The following is a 14,719-nucleotide window of genomic DNA, read 5'->3' as shown; positions in this document are numbered from 1 at the left end:
GGACACAGCCTGATTATTATAGTGATTATTTGCGTATAACTGTTAAGTGGTAGTTATTTCATAGTTATTTTTCTTGAACCCTAACTAGTAGATAATTAATAGTAGTTCTTCAGTAGGTATGACAGAATTCATTAGTTATTGATTAGCTAACTGTTACTTAACACAATCTTAAAATTATATTACATACTGATTAGTTAACACATCTTTCTTCGTAGTTAACAGTAGTGAGTTAAGTGTTAATGAACCTAGTTCTTCAATAATTCCTAATTAGTTAAGTAGTAAGTAAGGAACAGTATTCTAAAGTGTTACCGATGTTATGAGGCTCATTCAATGAATCGCTGGCCAACTGATCAACCATAAAACAACGATTCTGACCAAATTCCCTATAAATATCATAAATAATCCCATTTGAGCTAAACTGACCTGTTTCCCTTACAACAACTTATTTTCCATTTTGATTTCCTCTTGATTCTGCTTGGATAAAAATTTATATTCATTTTACTTCTGAAAGCCACTAGAGCTAGAGATTTAAATGCCCAATAAATTATTAGGCAAGCAGTTCATGGTATTTCTCATATTTACACAATCATTATAGCAGATCATGATGCAGAATCAACGGGGAAATCTTGTGGCTGCGGGACATGCTTATACATCAATGAATGGTGGTGTGCAGATGTAGCAGTGTTAAAGATGTGCTGTTCAGATCTAGAAGTGCTCTTTGTTAACTGCAAGCCATTCTATTCACTGCAGGATTTTCACTCATTCATTCTTGTGTTTGCATCTCTCCGCAAGCGCACGTGAGCCTGGCTTTACAGAAACTTTACTAATCAGTTTTAACTAGGGCTGAAACGATTCCTCGAGTAACTCGATTACAAAAAATGATCGAGTCAAATTCCTCTGCCTCGAAGCCTCTTTTAATTTATTTTAAATCTCACGTCAGGTTCTTTCGCAATAATTTTTTTAATGTTACACAACGCATTTACATCACCCACAAAGCGGAAGGAGACACAAGCGCTGCGTCCGAAATCGCATTCTGCAAAGAGTCAGCAGTGTTTTGATTTGAGGGCGCGTGCAAACATGAAGAGAACGTCGTGGCGTGTTTCCATTGCAAGATAGAGCTGGCATACCACAACTTAGGGCCTTATGATTTCCGCGATGCAGTAAACGCGGAGGGAATCGTGGAATCCAGTCATAAAAACGGAATTTACAGTTTAACGTGGAATGGCACGGAATTTGCCAAATTTTTTAAATTAATCAAAAATAGGCCATTGCACTTACATCAAATCACGACATGGACTAATATCTGTAAATATTAAGTTGGAACAGTCTATTTAAAAATGAATCCTTCATGTTCTACTTGTCTCTGTTAATGAATGGAGAAGAAGCACGAGTTCCTTTATCACACACACTGAAGCGCGCGTGACGCTCCGGTGATTTCAGCATCTGCTGTCTCACTAAATAAGACGTAAACACATGAACAACATCTCCAGAACTGCTCTGACAGTCACTTTATGAGCAGTTGACCGTTTGATTTGAGTAAAACTAGCGTCACATCACATACACAGAACTGTAAAGGTACATCAACCCAAAAAAAAATCTAAATTTTTTTCAAGGTTTAATCACACAACATTTCTTCAATGTTTTATTTTTTTATAGTAAATCCCCTTTGTTTACCAAAACGTTAAGTTAATTTTCAATAATTAAAAGATAAATTAAATTTGTATGTGTTTTATGTGTTTAATGTTAAATGTGCATCTCAGAAAATTTAAAACCCCAACTGAATGGCACTTAAAAGCACTTAATTCATCTGTAAACTTTATTGTCATTGTTCACAGTACAAGTACAGACAGAGAAACAATGGGTAATAATTAAATGTTTATGTTTGATGTATGCATTGCATTCTATGCATTTAAAAAATAAAAATATTTTTTTTCTAAATAAGGAAACGTAGTTGTTCACTTTAAGAGACCCAGGAGTCTTATTTTATCTTGCATAATTAATATTGCACTTTAATTAAGCAAAAACACATTTTATCCGATTACTCGATTAATCGATGGAATTTGTGGTAGAATACTCGATAACTAAACTATTCGATAGCTACAGCCCTAGTTTTAACCATTCTTGGGGACTTTAATAACTATACATTAGCACAGAGCTTATGTAACCTGTCCTGAAGCCCCACTCATTCACTTCAAGATCAATAACTAATGGCAAGTATTTTAGCATCCACATAAAGGGATGATAATATTCTGTTATTTTAAGTGGTTGCTGTAGTTAAATTATATCAGAATCAGAATCAGAATGAGCTTTATTGCCAGGTATGTTCACACATACGAGGAATTTGTTTTCGTGACAGAGCTCCGCAGTGCAACATAACAGCGACAGAACAAAAAACACAATAAGGAATAAAAAATACAAAAAAATACAAATAGGTGGGTAAGGATTGACAATATACAAATTGACAATGTAATGCTTTGACAATGTAATAATATGATGCTTTATATGCTTGATCTATTTATTTTGTGAATGGGTCTTGACAGAATATCTTTGTGGTATATCAAGAGTCAAGCTTGTCTGAAGTTTAAAATCATTGGTTACCCATAAGTCAATCACATAACGTCTGGTTATGACGTGTGTTGTGCGCTGGGTCAGTGGCCTCAAACTTCCTCTGTAAAAACAGGACTGCTGCGAAAACAAACCATTGAGCGAGTTTCGCTGCCTCTTTAACCTGATCCAATCACAATTATCACCCTGTCTCACTGACGATCGGTAACAGTTGATAAATTAAACTTTTCCCAAAAACTGTCACGATTAGGGCCACAACATCACCTCCATTCAAAATATAAAACAAACACTCTGTGAATAGCGTCCCATGTCTCTAGGTCCGCTGTGGTTTTCGATTTCCCTAACCTAAACTTTCGCTCTTACATTCAACGCTTAGCATCGATGTCACGGCTCTTAACGAAGATTCGTGTAAGTAATCACTTGCTTTATTCCTGAAGTGACCAGACGTTTCTTTGAATGGCTCTGTCAATAAATCATTAAGAACGACTGCCACCTGCTGGATGTTGTAGTTTCCCATTTAAAGGTAGTCCATTAAATAATTTTTTCAACATTTCATATATTTGTATTTGACATTTTTTTTTATTTACAACTTCATATATCAAATAACTAATCATTATTTTAGCAGTTTTAATTGCAGTGTCACTTCAAGTGCTGCTTCTGTGCCAATTCTGCAGTTCTAAAACGTATTTTGCTTACACTGATTTCATTTGATTAATTATAAAAAAAAATCACACCAGTTTTTATTTTATTAAATGTACAGTACTAACATACAACAAATGTAAAAACAATTTTCTGAATTCTATTGTTTTGAAAAAAAAAAAATATGAAATGGGCTATTGAATATATAATTTATTTTTTATTTTAAATTTTTTAAAAATGTTTATGCATTTTTTACAAACAAACAGAATCCAAGTACCGTAATTAATTTCATATTGTTTCTTATTGTGTGTTTTTTTTTTCAGAATCAGAACCATTCTGCCCTAACTGGTGCCCAAAGCCACACAGGTAACCCTGCCACCAGCAAGTCGTAGCCCACCATCGACTGCCTCTTTGAGAAATCCAAGAAATATGAAGCAACATCCAAAGAAGCAGCTGTTCTAAAAAGAGCTGTGGCCGAATTCATTTGTCTTGACCAAATACCAATAGAGGACTTGATTCAAGCAACTAGTCAAGAAGCTCAACAGCAAATATGAACTGCCCAGCAGGAACTTTTTCATGAATAATGAAATACCAAAATTGTACACAGAAACTAGAGACAATAAAAGCAGAACTTGAAGGATCTGGATTTTATTCATGTACTACAGACCTCTGGACCAGCAGAACAATGCAGTCCTACATGGCTGTAACTGCTCAGTTCATAACAGTGGATTGGCAAATGCAGTCATGGTGCCGGGCTGTGCAGAACTTAAAGGTCCTATGACATGAAATTTTCACTTTCTGAGGTTTTTTAACATTAATATGAGTTCCCCTAGCCTGTATGTGGTCCCCAAGTTTCTAGAAATTTTAATCGGTGTAAATCGAGATTTTGCTATCTGTCTCTGCCTTTGAGAAAATGGAAGCTCAAACGGGCTGATCTTGAATCTCCTCTTTGTGACGTTGTAAGGAGAATTGTTACCTCCCCTTTCTCTGCTTTGCCCGTCCAAATATTTACATATAATTCAGTCGCAATGTCAGCACAGGCGTTACAAACAGACTTTTATGATATGGATTCAACAGAACCGGCACAAACAGTGAGTAACAGTGTTCATTAATGCCTGATCTGTGATCAGTGATTTCTGATGTGTAGCTAATTATTCAAGTTCACACAGACTTTCTTTCTAAATCGTTTAATACTGTTTATGCATCAGTGAATCAAGCCAGTGACTAAACGAACAACTTCATGTTGTTTCTCGTAGTAGCATGAAACAAATCTGTTATTTAAATTGTGATTTAACTACAGAGAGCGATCAAAGAACACTCCCTTTTTTCCGGAGCTGTCACACATCGCGAGTAAATCTGCACACTTGCCCAAACTGCCGTTACAATGAATGACGCTGTTATTCTGCACAACGGAGCTCTTACTGTATTCATGTGTTTGCTGTTAGTTGTGGTGAAAGCAATTTGTGAGAGAAAACGTGTTGCAATAATGACGAGATCACTGCATTCACGCGATAAACAGACTCTGTCTACTCAATGCTCATCCCTGCAGCCTTTCATGTGATGGGAAAAGAATCGAAAAAATAATTATATAATCAACAAATCCACGATTCGTTAATCTCGACAGCTGTAATAGTAAATATATATATATATATTTGAGAGGGGTCCACATGTAATACGCATTTCGTATGCAAAGATGTCAGCCAATCACAACAGTTGTCGTTTACTCGGAGTCTCACAGCAGACACGCCCCTTCAAACAGAGCATTCAAGCCAGAGGGCTAATATCAGGATATAAAAATGCTTTTTATTTCTACATTTTGAATGTAAAAATCATACTAACAATATAAGTACACCTAAGGAAACATTAAAAAGCATTTAAAGAAAAGGAAATAATCCATGTCATGGGACCTTTAATAGTGACCACACAGCAGAGAGCCTAAGCGAGGCCTTCTCTGAGATGTTGGAAGAGCAATGGGGGCTCAATTTACATGACATGGCAGGAATTACAACTGACAATGCTTCAAATAACATCAAGGCCTTCTCTGATTGTAACTGGACTCCATGCTTTGGGCATAATCTTGAGTTGGCAGTTCACAAGGGCCTCAATGTTGACCATGTAGGCAATACCTTGTCTCGGCTTAGAAGAACTGTATCTGCTTTTCACGATCCGCCAAGCTGACAAGACAGTTAAAGTCAAGGCAGGCTGACCTTGGTGTACCACAACACAAAATGATACATGACAAACCTACCCGTTGGGGGTCCGCATGTGACACGGTGGAACGCTTTTTAGAACAGCAGCAAGCTGTTTGTGCTGTGTTAGCTGATAACAGAAACAAGTGGCACCTCATGCCTAAAGACCTGGATGTTACTACAATGGAAGCACTGAAAAATGTGCTTGGACCTCTAAGGGATTTTACTGATGCACTAAGTGGAGAGCAGCATCCCACAATTTCCTCAGTCCTGCCACTGCTCTGGAAAAATGAATCAATTTTGATAGTGTCTGTCTCTGACAGCCAACTAAGTTCTCGTATCAAGGATTGCATAAGGTCTGCAAAACAGATACAATCAGAAAGAGATACAAATAACGTTGAACTGTTGTACATTTTTAGATCCGAGATTCAAATGTATCTAATGTACAAGAGGTGGAAGCACGGTTTCAGCAGCAGGTTGAGAAAAGCTTAATGCATGCAGTCCCATCAGTGAAGATCCTAAATCAGCCTAATACCGGGTGTCCAAAGTCAGGGCTAAGTGGACTTTTGGCAGGTATTATGAATGGGAAACGAGGAGCAACGCCACGCACAACTGAGGATGATGTTACTGTCTCTGCAGCAGAACCACAGGTAAGATTACAGTGTATTCCATTTTGTATTTTTATATTAAATTGAGAACAGATATGACTTAATTAAATGTTTATGTGTTTGCATTCACAGCAAAAGCTAAGGAGGGAGTTGGAAATATACCACAAAATGCCAGAGACAGATGCAAGAGATGACCCACTCAAATGGTGGAGGCAAAATGAGGGCAGCTTTCCAGTCCTATCGATCTTCGCAAAAAGTTTAATCTTGTCTTTGCTTTAGTTTAATCCATTCTAGTTTAGTCCTGTGCCTTGATCTTCTGCCTGCCTTAGTTTACCTCTGTAGTCTTGCCCCTGTTGGAGACTGTCTGCCCCTTGCCTGATCATTGCCTGGATATGGATGACCCTATTGGACTACCCTATTGAATGTTGATTGCAGATCCACGCCCGCCTATGTATCACTCTTCGTCTTGTATCCTCTGTTCCTGTTTGCCGGTGTCTGATCTTAGCCTGTCTTACCATGACTTGCATTTGGATCCGCACGTTTCCTTACCTGTCGGCTCCATTACACTTACATATTTTGAAAATACTGTACTCTAAACACTTCTGGCATATTTTATGCCGACAGGGTGGTAATGTTAAGCTTAGAAAAATAACAGGGTGGACAACCATTTGATGGACCAGGACAAACTCTTCTTTTTTATTAAATCGAAATATCCTTTTTATTACCAAATGATCAATACACTCAAATTGAGTCCCTTTTACTGTCACCCCGGGATGCCTACATTTACATCACTATATTACAATTAAATCTAATCTAAACTATATATGGTTGGTAAGGTCTAAGACTCCCAAATATTTATTTTACCAATGTTTTTTGTTAAATTATATAGGAAAAGTAATAGATTAATTTATGACAAGAGTGCACCCTCAAAAATCTACATTATAACAGGAGTTTTGACCTTTTGTTTAAAAAAAAGACTTCTTTGTTGCCTTTTTCTCTCACATTTTAGAAAGCATCAGAAATTATATATCGACTGAAAACGTCAAATTCAAACATTGCATTACCATGTAAATGGTACATAAATCATGTAACAAAATGTTTTCATTCATGAATTATAAAAATTTAAGTTTGTATCATACACATACAAGTCTATCTTGAAAAATGTGAGTGACAGTTAAGGGGTTAAGAACACCCTTATAATGTATTATTAATACAGGTGTTGCAGACAGGCCTGGTTCCACCTCCTTCCAATCACAGCGCACGCTCTCAACTGAATACTGATCACTGTCACCTGACCCTCATCCACCAGCAATCACCTCTGCACTACAAATACCACACACACGCACTCAGTCAGCGTCTGGTCTTGTTCGCAACAAGGTCTTACCTGTATTCTAACTCTAAGGACTAACTCTATCTCTACTTACCTCTCTCCAGAAGCTCCCAGTCATCATTGTGCGTGTGTGTGGTACACCCTCCTTCTCCAGCGTCTCCACCCCTCTTCAACGGATCCATTCCTCACTGCCTAATACTACATCACTTTACCCAGCACTACCCGCTGCTTGTGCCTGAATAAACTGTCTTTCTGTTATCCTCAGCCTCCTGTGGTATTCTGTAACAGAAGACCAGACCAACACCGATCGACACAAGCATGAGCCTCACGGACCCCTTCCTAGACCTGGTAGATGCATTGCGTCGGACATTCACCACTCTATCCACATCCCCAGCACCTGTGAGCACTTTCGCCGACAACTCCAGAACTTCCTCACCTGCCGTGCATGCCAGTTCCATGGCCAAGCTGGCGCCCTACTCTGATTCGGCAAAGGATTGCAGTGGATTTCTACTCCAATGCTTGCTGGTCCTAGAGATGCATCCGCACTTATACCCTACCGAAAGATCTAAGGTGGCCTTCCTGATATCCCAATTGCAAGGGAAAGCACTGCAGTGGGCCGATTCAATTTGGACACAGAATAACCCAGTTATCCAGTCTTATTCTAGCTTCATTGACCATTTCCGAGACGTTTTTGGCAGACCAGCTTCGGATTTGTCTATTGGTGAGAAGTTTTATAACCTGAAACAGGGAAAAATGTGCTCTTCAGTTCAGGACTCTAGCAGCCATCAGTGTATGGAACAAGCAGGCCTTGCTGACTACCTACCGTCAGGGATTAGAATCTCAAGTGCGGTTGCATCTCGCTGCATAAGAGGACACCATAGGGCTTGAACGGTTCATTTAACTCTCCATCCGCTTCGCCACTCGTATGCAGACGTGCCTCGAAGAGCACCAGGGCCAGGCATACTCCAACTAACCACTCTGCCGACCAGAGGCCGTCAGCTCCCCAGAACCAGCCAGCGAACCCATGCTTCCTATCAACTCACTGCGGCTGAAAGACAAAGATGGCTGGCCCAGAATCTATGTCTCTACTGTGCATCCCCAGGGCATATAATCTCTGTATGCCCCGTCCGTCCTCCTTGTCCCATGCTGAGTGCTATTCTCCCCTCAAAGTATCAAATGAAACCACTCACCACTGTTGTGACACTTACTACCGCTGACATCTCTCTTCCAGTTCTGCCCTCCTCGATTCTGGGTCAGTCGGCAACTTTATCTCCAGCGCCCTCTGCCATCAACTCAAACTCACAACCACGTCAACGCCATCAGCCTACTAGGTCCACACACTAACTGGAAGGCCTTTGAGTAGAAGATGTGTGCGTCATAGTGTGGGTCCCATCACCCTCCAAACCGGACTACTCCATCAAGAGGAGATCCACCTGCTGGTTCTGGAGGAATCCACCGCTGACATCATCCTAGGGCGCCCATGGTTGGAGCAGCATAACCCTATCATCTCGTGGAAGACAGGCAAAGTCCTGAAGTGTGGCCACTCCTGTTTCCAGGGCTGCATCAGGAGGGTGTTGATGGCGCAGTGGATAAGACACATGCCTTTGGTGTGAGAGACCCGGGTTCGAATCCACTGTGAGACACTAATGTGTCCCTGAGCAAAACACTTAACCCCTAGTGGCTAATAGAGGCGTGCGACCTCTGACATGTATAACAATTGTAAGTCGCTTTAGATAAAAGCGTCAGCTAAATGAATAATGTAATGTACCCCTTTCTAGTTCTCACTGACCACATGAACCTTGAATATCTTTGGGTCGCCAAGAGGCTGAATCCGAGACCGGCACGCTGGGCGCTATGCTTCACCCATTTCCACTTTTCCATCTCGTATCACCCAGGGGCAAAGAACGTGAAGGCTAACGCCCTGTCCCGGTGTCAGACCCCCGTAGAAAACATAGAAGAGCCGGAAACTATACTTCCTGAGAAAGTCATCATCAGCCCCATTACATGGTCTGCCAAGACCCTTCCTTCCTCCAATCCTGCTACCATCACCCCGCCGGGTTGCCCACTGGGACACCAATACATCCCCAGGACACGGCGCACTCCATTTATTCACTCCGCTCGCACATCTCTTGGCACTGGTCACCCAGGGGTCAATGAAACCCTCTCGTTGCTAAGGGAACGCTTCTGGTGGCCCAACATGGCTTTTGACATCAGAAGTTACATGAACGGATGTACAGACTGCGCCATCTCCAAAAGTCCACGCCATCTACAATCAGGCAAGCTCCATCCTCTGCCCGTCCCCAATCGCCCGTGGTCACACCTAGGGGTGGATTTTATCATTGATCTTCCTCCTTCCGACAATAATACCTGCATTCTAGTCATTGTGGACAGATTTTCTGAATCATGTCGTCTTCTCCCTCTGAAAGGTCTGCCCACAGCCATGAAAATGGCCGAGTTACTGTTTAACCATGTCTTCAGGTACTTCGGCAGAAGACATCGTCTCAGATAGAGGTCCCCAGTTCATCTCCCGGGTATGGAAAGCATTTCACTCACTCCTAGGTGTGGCCGTCAGTCTATCCTCCAGATACCATCCCCAATCCAACGGGCAGACGGAGAGGAAGGTTCAGGAGATTGGACGCTTCCTCCGTACCTTTTGCCACCAGAACTCTTGGAACCAGTTCCTAGGGTGGGCCGAGTACGCACAGAACTCCCTGCGACAACCTTCCACTGGACTCCCTCCATTCCAATGTGTTCTCTGCTACCAGCCTCCACTCTTTCCATGGTCAGGAGAACCCTCGGACGTCCCCTCCATCGACTACTGGTTCCGAGAGAACGAGAGGGTCTGGGACGCGGCTCACCACCAACTCCAACGGGCCCTATGCAGGCGCAGGATGACAGCCGACCTTCGCTGATCTGAGGCCCCTGCATACCAACCCGGTCAGAAGGTCTGGCTGTCCACACAGGGCATCCGCCTACGCCTGCCCTGCCGCAAGCTGGACCATCCTAGAGCAGATCAATTCGGTCACTTTCAAACTCCAACTACCACCAGAGTACCGGATTCACCCGACTTTCCATGTGTCCCTCCTTAAGCCTCACTATCCCTCTGTTTCTCCCTCCACAGAACCTGGCAAAGCCGAAGCTCCCCCCCTCCACTCCTCCTTTAAGATGGTGCTGCCTATGTAGTTCGAGACATCCTGGACTCCCGGCGGCATGGTGGACAACTTGAGTACCTAGTGGACTGGGATATGGTCCAGAGGAATGCTCATGGGTCCCACGCAACGACATCCTGGATCCAAACCTGCTAGACACCTTCCACTCCAGTCATCCCAACAGACCAGCTCCAAGAGGAAGAGGACTTCCACCACGTCGTCGGGGTCCTCGGCCCTCAGGAGCGGGCTGTGGGGAGGGGGGGTACTGTTACAGACATGCCAGGTTCCACCTCCTTCCAATCATAGTGCACCTCACCTGAATACTGATCACTGCCACCTGACCCTCATCCATCAGCAATCACCTCTGCACTACAAATAGCACACACACGCACTCAGACAGCGACCGTTCTCGTTCGCAATAAGGTCTTACCTGTATGCTAACTCTAAGGACTAACTCTATCTCTACTTACCTCTCTCCAGCGATCTGCAGAAGCTCCCAGTCATCGAGCATGTGTGTGGTACACCCTCCTTCTCCAGCGTCTCCACCCCTCTTCAACGGATCCATTCCTCACTGCCTCATACTAAATCACTCTACCCAGCACTACCCGCTCCTCTGCTTGTGGCTGAATAAACTTGTGCTTGTGTCTTTCTGTTATCCTCAGCCTCCTGTGGTATTCTGTAACAACAGGCTTCATAGAAAGTGTTACCCATATTTCTTAAATGAGAATTTGTTTTGATTAAATCTATATAATTTTGTTTAGATCAAACATAGAATTTAAATTAATTGGCTTTCTTCAACAAGAGAATTATACTTTGTGCCATGTTTCATAAAATAATAATAGGAAAATAATAAAATGGATTAAGTATCCTGGTATTTCACCTTAACCTGTAAGCCCATAACATGCTGCTTAACTGTTATGTTTGTTCCCAGGGTGTATTTATTTACATGGCATTGATAAGAAAACCACTAAACACTGTGACATTTTCTGTATCCCAGATCCATTTGTTCTTTTGGAGTAACATGTAGGCTCGATCCCCTTTCTCCAACAGCAGTGTTAAGCCATTGCCTCTCCTCTCTGGAGACTGTTCACTCACGTGGGGTAGTGCCAATGCTTCTTGCTTTCCATTTCTATACAAGTCTAATTATGATCCATGATTAGTTCCACAATGGTAGAAGAAACTGAAATCGTAAATTCCTCATACTGGTGCTGTGAAAATCCCTGTTAAAGAGAGAGACAGTTCTCTATTTAATAGCTGTAGACATGAATTATACAAGTGTGTTTATATTATTTTCAGCAGCATTTATCAACAATACCAGTTCTTCAGTGTATATGATATTACAGCACATCTTTAAAAACACTATAGTCTCACCTTGGTTTTCCTTTTTGATTTCCTCAATCTGAGCTTCACTGTTAGCAAGTCTGATTTCCAGAGCTTTTAGTTGCTTCTCTGTGGCTCCAAGATCCTTCAGTACGTCTGTGCATATTTTCAAAGGACAAGTCGGCTGTTTGTCTTCTTGTTTAGTACTTAATTCAGAGATGACCATTTCTGTTGCCATGGTCAAACCTGTGGCAGCCAAACTGAATACAAGACATTTGTATAAAAGCAGAAGAACTTCCATTGTTAACCTCATTCTCAATGCTTTAGCTAAGGTGTGTTAGATGCATGTGCTGTATGTGGATGCTTTTATGTGTATGTTACAAATAGGATGCTTCTGTAATTCACACGTGATGAACGATTTAGCCAATGACAGAAAGAAGATGTTGAAGAAAAAACTGCATATGACTGTTTCTGAAAAAAAAAATACTGTTGTGCTACCTTAATGTTTTACAAACTGATCCAATATTGACAGATTACATATGTACATGTTTTCCTTGGCAGCTTCGATTTGTACAAAACACTGAACTTTAGACTTAAAGGTTCAATTTGTAAGATATTTGCAGTAAAATATCCAAAAACAACTAGGCTAGTGTTATATATTTTGTCCAGCTGATTACTAACAATATCTCTAATGTTTTCAACTACTTGTAAATCATGAGAAAATTCCCATTCCAAACAGTGAGGTTGGGCAGTGCAGTCGCTTGTCAATGATGTTAGTTACCCTTTGTTACCACCTTTACTGACGTAGAAACCACATGACAACAGTGTCGTGGACAAAAGCGGATGTAGCTTCGCGACAAACTTCAACTAGTAAGAGATGCCGATCTTGCTTGTGTTTTACTCGACAGGTGAGTTGTTTTGATTTGTATCTTTACAGAAAACGTATGCTATTATAACGATCAACAAGATTAGTATTATGGGGCATAAACGCCAAACGCGGGGCAACGCGTCTCTACACCCGCGCGAGGACGCGTCTGATCCATTGTCTGATTGCGTCTTTGAATTGACTTTGTATGTAATCTACTGCGCAAATCGTTGAACTTGCGTTAAATCCTTGATTGATATTTCCATCTGATTTATGGCCGTCAGCGGTTGGGTAGAAGACAACAAACCCCATCATTCCACGCTCCTTAGCGTCATCAAACCACGTGATTGTTTGATTGGAAAAAAAAAACAATAAGTAGATTTACTTAATTTTTATTTTGCAAGTTTTTGCACACATGAATTTAAAGTAAAATCTACTTAGGTACATTTAGCAAAATAATTGAGCAAATGTAACATGGTCAGTTGGAGTTTGATGAGTAATATCTTATATATCTAGTTATTTTGTTAAATAAGAAATCCTCAAGTGCATTACCCTCAGGTAGAGTTTATATAATTTTCTCAAACAAGATAGCACTGATCTGCTCTCAGTTCACTCTAATTTTAGGAATAAATGAAGTTTAGGGTTAGGTTTAGGGGTAGGGATTGGGTTAAATCTATATTTTTGGACAATAATATTGATCCAGGATCATCAGATGATGTTGATCTAGGAACATGTCTTACTTGACTAAATCACGGCGAAGGGCAGGTAAAGCAATGGGGTGACTAAAAAGTAGCCATTTTTGTCCTTGTGATGGGATCTTGACATTGTACGTTCCATATTTGCAAATTTAGTGACCATCTTTAAAGTTACAAATGGCATTGGTGTTAGTGGTCGACCGATATGTGGTTTTTGACTACCAATGCTGATATCTAGGAAATCTGGGGGCCGATAGCCGATATAAAGCAGATATAATTTATTATTATTATTATTATTATTAATAATATTTAAGAAATTTGAAATCATTTAACAATAGATTAAAAATTAAAAACTATGTGTAAAAAAAAAAGTATTTTTCAGAAATAAATAAATATTTAATAAAATTATAATATAAAAAAAGTAAAACACTGTAACCAACAGGGCACTCAGTGTTCTGGGAAGTTTGTGTGCTTTGGGAATCATATTTTTCAAATAAAGCCAGGGGCTGCGTCCTAAATCGCATACTGCGTACTGGGTACTACATTTGTACTACAAACAGAAACACACACACATATACACACATCCCAATATATACATAAATACATACATAATATATACATTGTAGACAATACACACACACACACACACACATATATATATAGATATAGATAGATAGATAGATAGATAGATAGATAGATAGATAGATAGATAGATAGATATAGATATAGATCTATCAGAAAAAAAAAAATTTTATTCTAAAAAACAAAAACTACATATTTACAGACTGTGAACAGCATCATACAGGCTGTTGTCACTGGCCTTTGACATGCAAGAGCTCCATGACATTGTGGACAGAATGAGCAGGTCTGTCATGGGGATTTTGAGGAGGCTGATTGCCTTCTCCACCACAGATGACAGGCAGTGGAAGCAGCTTTTCTTCTGGTAACTGGGACAATAGATGGCTGTCACATACAAACTGAACCTCCAGCAAGTGAAGCCCAATGTTATTTCAACAGGAAGCGGTTTCATTGTGTTCAGCTGCAGGTCACCACCAGGGGAAGTACCTTGATATCTTTGTTGAGTATCCCAGGTCTGTGTATGATGCCAGGGTGCTAAAGAACAGCTCTATTTACACTGGAGGCCTGTATCCACCTGCAGGAAAACACATCCTGGGAGATGGTGTGTGTCCTTGTGTGAGTGCACACATCTGCCTCATCACTCCATACAGAGAGCCTGAACACAATCCTGCACAGCTGTGATTCGACACCAATGATGCTCGTGCACAGAACATTGTTGAGAGAGCCTTCAGGATGATGAAGACAAGCTGTGCTCCATCTTCTTCTTCAAGAATAAGTAAA

At 40.8% G+C, this 14,719-nt stretch overlaps 1 protein-coding gene across 2 annotated transcripts in view; it reads left to right on the top strand.

Moving 5' to 3' along the window:
- Positions 1-14,719, top strand: part of LOC132156835 (gastrula zinc finger protein XlCGF57.1-like) — a 295,441-nt gene that overhangs the window by 192,850 nt on the left and 87,872 nt on the right. The gene's annotated exons all lie outside the window — the stretch shown is intronic.

The sequence above is a fragment of the Carassius carassius genome, chromosome 1 (assembly GCF_963082965.1).
Source record: "Carassius carassius chromosome 1, fCarCar2.1, whole genome shotgun sequence".
In the NCBI taxonomy this organism is placed as follows: Eukaryota; Metazoa; Chordata; class Actinopteri; order Cypriniformes; family Cyprinidae; genus Carassius; species Carassius carassius.
The sequence above is the reverse complement of the archived record's forward strand: the minus strand, read 5'-3'. Positions and strand labels throughout refer to the sequence as shown.